This window comes from Girardinichthys multiradiatus, chromosome 9 (assembly GCF_021462225.1).
Source record: "Girardinichthys multiradiatus isolate DD_20200921_A chromosome 9, DD_fGirMul_XY1, whole genome shotgun sequence".
Lineage (NCBI taxonomy): Eukaryota > Metazoa > Chordata > Actinopteri > Cyprinodontiformes > Goodeidae > Girardinichthys > Girardinichthys multiradiatus.
Genome location: NC_061802.1, coordinates 43,232,736 through 43,244,467, shown reverse-complemented (window position 1 = coordinate 43,244,467; position 11,732 = coordinate 43,232,736).

Below are 11,732 nucleotides of genomic sequence, written 5' to 3'. Positions count from 1 at the left end.
CTGTGGGAAAACAGTCTCTGTCAAAGTTTCAAACATCCGAACCAAACTGTCACCCTAAGACTAAAGGAAATCGGGCTGGATGTTTAGGAACAACCCAGAACTGAGATGGTGTCGACCAGGAAAGAAACACATAGACAACGTCTAGCTCAACTGAAACATGCAGCTTTCTGCTTGAACAAGCCAAAGGGCTCCTGGAGAAAGGGTTTATGGTCAGATGAGGCAAAGATTGAAATGTTTAGCCACAATAAGAAAAATAAGACTTAGACGAGTCAAGGTGAGGCTTTCACTAAATACAGCCTACCAACTGTGAAGCATGGTGGTGGCTGCATCATGCTGAGGGACTCCTTTGTATCATTTTTACTTGCATTTGCAAAAGTTGATGAAATAATGAAGAAATAACGGCATGTCCAAATTCGTTAACTTTTGAAACTTTGACACAACAGATTATCCCAAATACCTCTCACATCCGGTTTGTAAGGGATGAAGCGGGCTAACATGAAGCTTTCAGAATGTCATGAACTGTTCTATGCTTAAAAGTAGCGTTCTTCAGCATGGGACCTACGCGTTTAAATGAGGTCTGCCATTTCTGATAGAAACAGTGGCCAAATATCCAGCCAGAATTATGCCAGCAGATGGTTACAAAAGGCAGTTATGTATGTATATTTCCGAACCCGTTTTGTTGAGAGAAAATCAGAGATGCATTCAAACCTGTCTTCCCAGGTCTTGTTTTTGAAATTCATTGAAGCTGCATCATTATTTCACCCTGGAAAAACAAAGGATCTACTGCATGGCGCATTAAAAGCTCCTAATTGATATAACAGTCATGCTGTTGATAAGCTGATGAACACCTCAGAAGACTAAAACAAAGAAAAACCAAGAGAGGCAACGTCTTTCTTACTCAACATTGATTGAAATCAGTGACTCACAAGGATTTCTTTTTTTAATGCTTCACTTCCTCCCCGCATCATACAAGATCCAGGCCTGCGAACATACTGAATATTTTAAAGCCCGAGCCGAGCCGACCGAAGGAGGACAAAAAAAGTCCTTTTGATTTGGAGCTTGATTTACTGGAGCTTGAGGTACCAGTGCTAGCCACATCATTATTGATTATCTTTAAATAACAAGGAGCTTTCAGTTCTGTGTTTGAGCTAAAAAAAAGAATGAACAAGGTGAACAGACTCAACGACGTTCTGAAGGGGAATTTTTAGTTTTGTCATTAGGTGCTTTTTGCGCTCTGAGGCCGCATTGAGCCGCTGGTTGACCACAAGGCTATGAAATAAGTAAGCCTGACGTTTTACTGCCAAGCAGAGCTGGTTGCCTTCAGCTGTGGCATAGAACTCCTCTCATTACTCTGTTTAACTATGCTGACCAGTGTTGTTATTTGCAAAGCCAGTTTTTTCTGTCTTCTGCTTCTGAGGATGGAGATCCTCCAGTGAAATTTCAGAGAGAACCCGCTTCAAGAAAAATTCTTCAAACAAGCCATTAGGCTGACCAGATTTCCTCCAAGGGCACAGGTGGGTTTTCTTTCCTTTAAAGCACCCCCCTCCGCTGCCCCGAGGCATATCAAATATGAATAGAAAACGGCTGGATTGATCGGAGAGGCCGAGTAATCAGAACAGTGCAGTCTGAGGGTTGACAACGAGGCCTGCATGTGCAGGCCCATAAGTGCATGCACGGCGTCGCTTCATCCACGCACACAATCACACACGCATAGGCTGCTGTACATGGAGAGGTATGAATGGTTTAATTTCTTCTGACAGACATATTTGTGCAATTAGAAAGATCAAGGTCAGGGTGTGGGTGGTTTTGGGTGATCTATTATTAACCTGGAATTAAACATGAATGATAAAAGAGAGATTTTTAGAGAACCTTTTTGTTGTTGGATTTTTTTCTGTCATTGAAAGAAGTTGAAAATAACTTATTTAAAGGGACCTTTTTCTTTATCATTTTGGTGAGACCATGTGACACAAAAAATAAAGGAAAAATAATTCTTAAGACCCTTTTTATAAAATCAATTTTTTTATAAACTCACTTTAGATATAATTTGTTACATACAGAGCAACATCTCCTGGTCCAATTTTCCATCAATTTTGCTTTTTTGTTTTAAATTCGATAGGTTTAATCAAGATAAAATTTGGCCTACAATAGCAAGCTCTGCACCACTTGCCTCTGGTGACATCACATAGGGCAGCTGATTAGAGCTTTTTTGAGTTTATCTATTTGTACGTATTTCTGTTATTTTTTAACCCCTCTTTATCTGCATGACTTTAGTCTAATTAATGTAGAGACCAATTAATGCCTTAATTGGTCTCTACGTTAATTATTTATTAATTATTACTTCCCAACTCGGTCAAGTCTGTATTGAAAAACTGGACCTCGAGGGTGCACTGAAACTAAAAGCCATGGCATCATTTCAACAGTTTTGTTAGGCTCTGTCATATTTAGGGGAGTGGATATTCAAAATTAGCTGTGAGAAGCAAATAAATGACATGTGCATTAATAAATAAATAAATAAATAAATAAAAAAACCTGCAATTAAGCTGGTCTGGTATATATTTAGCATTTTCAGATTGTCTTGCTGCGGGGTGGGAGATGGAAATGGGCCACACACAGTCTTGGTTCGGTTCTAGGCTACGATAAGAGATAAATTTCATAATTCGACAGTCAGAACCAGAGGAGCAGTTCAGACTACGTGCAGTATCACCGTGCTGGCAAATCACATTGCTATTTAAAGTGATACAATCAGAACGCTGCATGTATAATAATCATTTTACAAAAGGTGAATCTGCACAGAAACTAGGATTTAAACAGATTCATACCAAGTGAAGTCCTGAAGATGATCAAATTCCTCACCAGCATTTGCTTCAGCTACAACATTCAAGACAGTAGTTCTCATGTGACCTAAGGTTAAACCTCATGCTATTTGAAAGCATGTTAAAAGCTTCTGAATTTATGCTAAAATCTGTCAGAAGTTGCTCATCCATTATAAAGTTTACTGTTACAACTTGATTCTTTTGCCTCTTGTGATGTCATCAATCAAACAAGGCAGAATGAAAAAAATTATTCGGTGCACTTTTTAAAAACTTCACTCCCCTGAAAACCCAACTGTGTTTTCTCAGTATGTATTTGTTCATGAAAAGTTTAAAATAATACCTTAAACAAAAAATATTAAACCTCTTGGCAGGTAAAAAAAACTGCTTTTAGCAGATCTGCATCTGTAATTCACACAGTGAAGCAGAAAAGATGATTGCCACATATCTCTTTGATTTAAAAAATGAAGATCAAGATTCCTCCCAGGCATCGTTAATGTGTGTGCTGATATCTAGAAAATACTTAGTGATTGATGTTGTAGTTTGTGTGAGAGGAGACAGAGAGAGATAATGTGATTATTTCCCCTGAGGGTGAGCTCACCCGCTGTGTGTACTGTAATAATAACGCGGTATTTACTCTCACGCTCTGTTCAGCAGATTTCACACAGGTCTGACAGGCTCCAGAATGAGATAACCTGATAGAGATGCAGGATTACTGACAGCAGGCTTTAGAGCAGAAGCACTGATTAATAACAGCAAGCAAAGATGAGGCAGCAGATGGACAAGTAGACTGTTTTCACACCCTCTGTTTATGTTTTCTATCTGGAAAAAGTTGCTGCATCAAACAGACTTTTCTGCTCGCCTGCCCATAGACCCCCCACACCCCATTCCTCCCCCCGCAGGTTGGTTGGTTGACACGACAACCGAGCTGCGAGAAGCCAGGGCTCATATAGGACACAGCTCTTTTGTTGCATGGCCTTATTCATTATTCACCTGATCTGAAAAACAGACTGCAAACCAACTGCACAGCTGTCATCAAGCAACAAGGCGCAGACACAAATTATTCATGATGCAGCAAAGACACGGCAGCAGGATGAGAGAGAGGAAAATAATAACAAGAGACGTGAGCGAAGCAACTGACAGGCTGAACACGGGAGAGAGAACAGTCCACCTCTCTGGGCTGAGAAGTGTTCTTCCTGGAGACCATTAAGGCTTTAAAACATATTTTATGTTACAATTCAAAGTAACACATAAAATGAAATCATTCCACCAGAAAATCGGGAAAAATGGTTCTTCCCCAAGAATTCTGACTCTGCAACAAGATGGCATCAAACCTAAAAGAGAGCCATCCATTTTCATCAAACCTTTTCCCATTTCATTAAACTACAACCACAAACTTTAATGTATTTTATCGGGGTTTTATGTGACACATCGACATAAAGAAGAACAATATTGTGAAGTGGAAGGAAAACACATGGACCACATGTTTAACACATTTAAGTCTTAAAAGTGTGGTATGTATTTGTTTTCAGACCCCTTTAGTCTGTTTGTTTTGTTGTTCTCTAATGTTTGTTAGAGAACATTAGAGAACAAACACCATCATAAAGACCAAGAAACACAGCAGGAAGGTCAGGGAAGAAGTTGTGGAAAAGTTTAATGCAAGGTCAGGTTAATAAACAAGAGCACTGTTCAATCCATCATCTGCATACTTATTGAGACATGGCAGTCCTCCTGCAACGGCATCATTAATCAGGCAAGATGCCAAGAGCTCAGGTAGGAGAAACAATTAGTCATGCAGACCACAAATCTGACTAGCTGGTCTGACTAGATGGGAGGATAAGATGATGGGAGCAAAGTAAGGACAATCCAGGAAGAAACGTTAAGAGGTTGTGAATGACTCGAGACAGCGGAATGGGGGTTGTAGCAACGGTCTAATTTTAAGGCATCATATTAACCTTTTTCTTTCACTTCACAGTTATACTAGACATGTTGTTGGTTGTGACTGCCAAACTCATGGTTTCACTCCAGTAAAGACAGAAACTCCCATGGACCTTCATTTATTCTTCATTCATCCAAACTCACTTTAGTGTATTGATTGGTTTAGATACATTGGTTCTTTTTGTAAACACACACATATGTACACTTATGTACTTTTATCAACTCATGCCTCACCTTTGGTTTGTGATTATTACTAATTCTTGTTTCTGTTACCGGTCTCTTACCTTCAATGATCCCTGCGAGTTGGTCCAGAAAAAAGATGGTGGCCAGGGCTCAGAGGACCTAAATACATGGAGGAGATAATAGGACTGCACCATCAGCTCCTACTGGAGAGGTGGGATTTGTATTTCCTTCAGTTCAAGTAGCTTTTTGTATTTAACTAAAGATCTATATTTAAAGTTTAATATTTTTGATTCCTTTGTAATTAATTTATCAACAAACTTAACTGTACTGTGTTGTTTCTTGTAGTTGGTGATTGTATTGCTTAGTTCCCTCAATGTGTTGATCAGCCATTATATTCACACGTGGACAAAATTGTTGGTACCCCTCGGTTAATGAAAGAAGAACCCAAAATGGTCACAGAAATAACTTGAATCTGACAAAGGTAATAATGAATAAAAATTCTATGAAAGTGAACAAATGAAAGTCAGACATTGCTTTTCAAACATGCTTCAACAGAATTATAAAAAAACATAAACTCATGAAACAGGCCTGGACAAAAATGGTGGTACCCTTAAGTTAATATTTTGTTGCATAACCTTTTGAGGCAATCACTGCAATCAAACGATTCTTATAAGTGTCAATGAGACTTCTGCACCTCTCAGCAGGTATTCTGGACCACTCCTCATGAGCAAACTGCTCCAGTTGTCTCAGGTTTGAAGGGTGCCTTTTCCAGATGGCATGTTTCAGCTCCTTCCAAAGATGCTTAATAGGATTTAGGTCAGGGCTCATAGAAGGCTACTTCAGAATAGTCCAATGTTTTCCTCTTAGGCATTCTTGGGTGTTTTTAGCTGTGTGTTTTGGGTCATTATCCTGTTGTAAGACCCATGACCTGCGACTGACACCAAGCTTTCTGACACTGGGCAGCACAATTCTCTCTAGAATCCCTTGATAGTCTTGAGATTTCATTATACCCTGCACAGATTTAAGACACCCTGTGCCAGATGCAGCAAAGCAGCCCCAGAACATAACAGAGCCTCCTCCATGTTTCACAGCAGGAACAGTGTTCTTTTCTTCATATGCTTCATTTTTACGTCTGCAAGCATAGAGCTGATGTGCCTTGCCAAAAAGTTCCATTTTTGTCTCATCTGTCCAAAGAACATTCTCCTAGAAGCTTTGTGGCTTTTCAACATGTAGTTTGGCAAACTCAAGTCTGGCTTTTTTATGATTTGTTTTCAACAATGGTCTCCTTGGTCAAGTCAAGTCAAGTCAAGTTTATTTATAAAGCGCTTTTCAGCAACAAGGCACTGAAGGCGCTGTACATAAGGAAAAACATTACAATGATACAGAAAATCAAACAATAGAGGTAATTTAAAAAAAAGAGAGAATAGAATGATGGATAAGAAAATGAAAAGAAAATTGGACTGAAAACGTAACTAATAATGTTTAGATAGCATAGTCAAAGGCCACTCTAAACAAATAAGTTTTTAATCTTGATTTAAAGCAACTTAGGGTTTCGGCACTTTTACAGTTTTCTGGGAGTTTATTCCAGATTAGTGGAGCATAAGAACTAAAAGCGGCTTCTCCATGTTTGGTTCTGGTTCTGGGTCGTCTCCCATTAAGTCCACTTTGCCTCAAACAACATCGGATGGTACGATCTGACACTGATGTTCCTTGAGGTTGAAGTTCACCTTTAATCTCTTTAGAAGTTTTTCTGGGCTCTTTTGTTACCGTTCGTATTATCCGTCTCTTTGTTTTGTCATCAATTTTCCTCCTGCAGCCACGTCCAGGGAGGTTAGATACAGCCCCATGGATCTTAAATTTCTGAATAATATGTGCAACTGTAGTCACAGGAACATGAAGCTTCTTGGAGATGGTCTTATAACCTTTACCTTTAACATGCTTGTCTATAATTTTCTTTCTAATCTCCTGAGACAACTCTTTTCTTCGCTTCCTCTGGTCCATGTTGAGTGTGGTACCATGTCACCAAACAGCACAGTGACTACCTGTAGCCCTATATATAGGCCCACTGACTGATTATAAGAATGTAGACACCTGTGATGCTAATTAATGGACACACCTTGATTTAACACGTCCCTCTGGTCACATTATTTTCAGGGGTACCATCATTTTTGTACAAGCCTGTTTCATGAGTTTATTTATTTAAATAATTCTGTTGAAGTATGTTTGAAAAGCAATGTCTGACTTTTGTTTGTTCATTTTCATAGAATTTTTATTCATTATTACCATTGTCAGATTCCATTTATTTCTGTGACCATGGTGGGTTTTTCTTTCATTAACTGAGGGGTACCAACAATTTTGTCCATGTGTGTATGCCCTTGTGTGTCATTTCTTTGTTGGGTTAGATATACTTTTTTTGCATGAGGTAAGTTTTGTTTCTTTGACCTCTTTTATGAACTCAGTATTCATTTTTTCACATATACCTATTTGGGTTAAAATAAAACCCCCTATTTTTCAAATTGCCCGTAGACTGCTAGAGATAGGCACCAACTCCCCCATGACCCACTATGTAATAAGTGGTATAGAAGATGAATGAATAAATGAAAGAATGAACATATAAAACTAATTCTGACCCAATAGTCAAACATCAGAAAAGAACCATAAGAATAATTAATAATGCTGGATATAAGGACCCAACTAATCAGTTCTTTGATAATCAATTAAATGTAACATTATTAAGGATTATAAGTTATTTAAATAATTGTGATATTTATTTTTTCTTTTAGTAATGATATTGTTGGTTCCTCTTGGTTTTTATGGGATGGACATTAACAAGCCGGGTGCTTCAGCCTATTCCATTTTCAGATACTGATTGTAAAGCGACTTGTAAAGCGTCTATTCCTCAGAGGTGTATTTGTCCAGAGGTGTATTTGTGTATCTGAAATAAAGACTATTCATTCATTCATTGATATTACAGATAAAGGTAGAAACACATGAAACCTTAAAACACATTCATTGTCTGTTATTCAAAAATGAAGTGTCTCCTTATTCTGCCCACTTTTGCTTTGATTATTACCACAAGTATTATTTTCACTACCGGTTTTATAGTCATAAAAATCTTTACCAAAAGATTTTGGTATGAGGATGCCACCGCAGATACACAGCGACCAGTGGGAGGGTGCGTAGAGGGTGTGGACGGTGTTATTTTCAGTTTCTTGCCCTCGTTAGGGTGACATGTCTCAAGGTTTTTGTGTGGCGGGGGCCAAACGAGAGCTGACATCTTTCTCTAGCGGTTTTCCTTGAAAGCTTTCCATTAGCTGGGCCCTGTTTTGAGGGTCCGAAGGCCCTGAACAGCGTGTGTTCACTCAGGGGGGACTGGAAGGGGTGGGCTGGAGAGGGGGCATACAGGTTTGAGGAAAGGGCAGAAGGGTCCACAAGGCTGTCCGCTAATTTAAAGACATGTTTAGCCGCTTCATTTAGCATCACATATCACTTCACTATTTGGATGTGAGCTGTCACTCAGGAACCAAAAATATTATTGCACTACTGTAGTACTGTTACGGAACCCCTCCCCACCCCCTCCCCTCTCAGAGCTGATTCCACCTTCTGCACAGAAACATGTCCTCGCTTCTCAGACTTCAGCTGCTTTTACTTCGCTGGCCGGGTTTTGTCTTCTATCTGAGCAAGTCTAATAGCATATGATTCCTGTAGGTGGCATTAAAAGGTTCTTCAGGTTAAAGGCTCCATTACAAGAGGTTCTTGAATCATTTTTTTTTTTTTTTGGTCACGGAGACAGGAAATCCTGCAGATGAAAGTGACAAATATAAAAGCTGTGCAGCCTTTTAGCAAGCTGAAGATGGTCTTGTTCACTCAGAGACTGATGAGAGTTTGAGATGAGGAAAGGAACAGAATGCAAGAAGGTGACTTGGTATGACAGTGTGTTTCTAATGCAGGCCATCTTCACTGTGAAAACAGCCACCAAAGCTTACAGTCAAAAAGCAAACCAAGAAATGCTTGCTTTTTCACTGTTCAAGTGTGGCTCATCTCAAAATCAAAAGTATTTTTAAAAATATTTGTACTTAGATACCATGAATATCTAGCTATCATTCAATAATATGATAACTGGGTGCTAAATGAGAAAGAAAAATTAAATTGTAATACTATTAAAATGGCAAGAGTTGTCACACAATAGAGGAGGTTTTGCTTTAGTATCTTCATGGACTGTACCAACCTTTGGTTCTAGACAAACTTGTTACTGTTTGAGTTTAGAAAGCTCTTTTTGACAGGATCCATAAAGATGTTGAGGTGTGAAAGGGATGGAAATTAGCTCCCTCATTGAACAGATTTTATTTTACTATATATTTCATATTATTGTTGTGATGCAATGCTGTTAATTTTTTTTAAATCTATATGATTCGAGTGAATTGACATAGCCCATTTTAAAGTTACCCACCTTTCACACAATGCAGCAGGAAACAACACTCTCCCAGTATTTTTACCTCTGGCTTCCTCCCTCCCTGTTGGATGGAGTAAGGGGGAGTCAGGTTTAGCCTAAACCGGCTCAGTTATGGTTGAGCTGCTAACTGTATGACCCTTTCTCTTTTCCAATGGTTATAATCAGTCTGACAGAGAGAGGTATCCCGATCCTTGTGGTTTTTAGTATAACAATGGCGATCAGTGGGCTTTAGATGGACAAACTTTATCAGTGTATTATTTTACTTAGTACCCCTACACATAGCCCATTCTAAAATGGCCAAACTAACACTCAGTAGTTTAATCTAACCTCCCCAACAACCCTATACCATTCCAAACCCTTTGTGAAGTGCCTTGAGACGACATGTGTTGTGAATTGGCACTATATAAATAAAACTGAATTGAATTGAATTAATTTTAATAATTGCAGGTAACAGATGATATAAAACACAAGATTCAGTTTTTCAGAAAATTTTAATATTTCCCCAGAACAGTAAAGTAAAGGATTTTTAAGACAGAAATGTGGGTCCACTGAACAATGTTTGCATGAATTACTGCATAAGTGTGGCGTGGCATGGAGGTGATCAACTTCTGGTTCAGCTGAAGTGTAATCAAAGCCCAGGTTGGTTTGATATCGACCTTTAGGCTCATTGCCATTGTTGGGTCTACTCCATTGATGCACTATGGCGTTCAGGTCAGGCCAGTTTCCTACCCAATAATGTACAGTAATACCATGGTCTTTAGAGAAGGTGTTGGTACTTCTGGCCATATGGACAAGAACCAAGTCCTGCTGAAGAATATAATCAGCATCTCCATGAAGCTTGTTGGCAGAGGGAAGCAAAGATTGCTCTAAGGATTTACTAGTAGATGGCTGCGCTGATTTTGAACTTATTGAAACACAGCAGACCAATAACAGCAGGTGACATGGCTACACAAACCATCACTGATCATGGCAACTTCACACTGGACTTCAAGCAGCTGGATGTCTAAATGAAAAGCAAAATTTAGTTTTATCTGAAAAGAGGAGCTGAGCAACAGTCTAGTCTCTTTCGTCCTTAGCCTGGGTGAGACTCTTTATGTCTATGGATCAGGAGTGGCTAAACGAAAGGAAAGGTGTATTAAGTTGTAGCCCATGTCGTAAAAACATCTTGGTGTGGAGGCTTCTGAGGCTCTGACTCGAGCTGCAATCTGAAACTCCCCCCAAACTCTTTACTGGGCTCCTTTTCCTCCTTGTGGAGGATGTCAGTGACTGTCTGCTGTCAAGCCAGCAGTCCTCCACATGATTGTCTAGGCCACAATGTGGAGATAAAATCTCTCTATTCATTTTTTTATTGGTTTTATGTTATACTGGAATTTTCAGGCTTTTTCTTTTTTTTGTTCAACCCTTCAATTTAGTATTACTTTTTATTTGAATTACAAAAATATATCAGCTTTGGATGATGATCTAATTAATGATGATGAATCCTTTATGTAGGAATGACGGATTAATTTTTTAATTTAATTGAAATTATTTTAGTCTGGACATTGGTTTCTTCTGCACGCAATATTCTTTAAATAAGAAGCGATTAAAAGAAATCAGTACCTTGAAGTGATCACGCTGGGATCCTTTACAGCATTCAGCTCTTCACAATCTAACAGTAAAACGTGTCCACATGTTCATGTGCAGTATGTGCGACATTTCGTCTGACACCTGCCAGACTGAAGTTTCCCACACCTTTCCACTTCTGACTTGCTAAATAATCGCGGCAAAAGTTTGTGCCGCCAGCTAGAACTGACAGAAATACAGAGATATTGTTAATAAGCCAGTTAAACAAGAACTTCATGACATCTTGGTGCTATCATGGCCCACACTAAGGTACTGACCCTAACCTGATTTTTAAGTGGACCCATGTCAAAAACAGAACAATATTAGACTATATTAGACTCAGTTCAGAAACAATGAGCCAGTATTGTGTAGCCAAAATGTCAGCTATGTAGGAACATGTGTTATGATACTGTAAGGTTTAATGTTTCCGTCAAAATAACACAAAAAACCTCTTTCTGCCCATATTATCTATGCAAAATGGACCAAAGATTTGTGAGTACAGCATTGTGAGATATAACTCTGTGACCTAACCAGGTCTGATTGTAGCTATGAATCTTTCTAAAAAATTCATAAGATCCATTTCACAAATGACCAAGCCAAGCATATGTCTGTATCTAAACAGCAGAGAGAGAAAAACGGGCGAGGAAGGTCTACAAGAGGAGCCCGCAGCCGGGAAAAAGCTACAAAACGGCAAAGATTTATTCTCAGCCTTGATCAAATATTTATGCTGAGGCATTCAAGTAAAG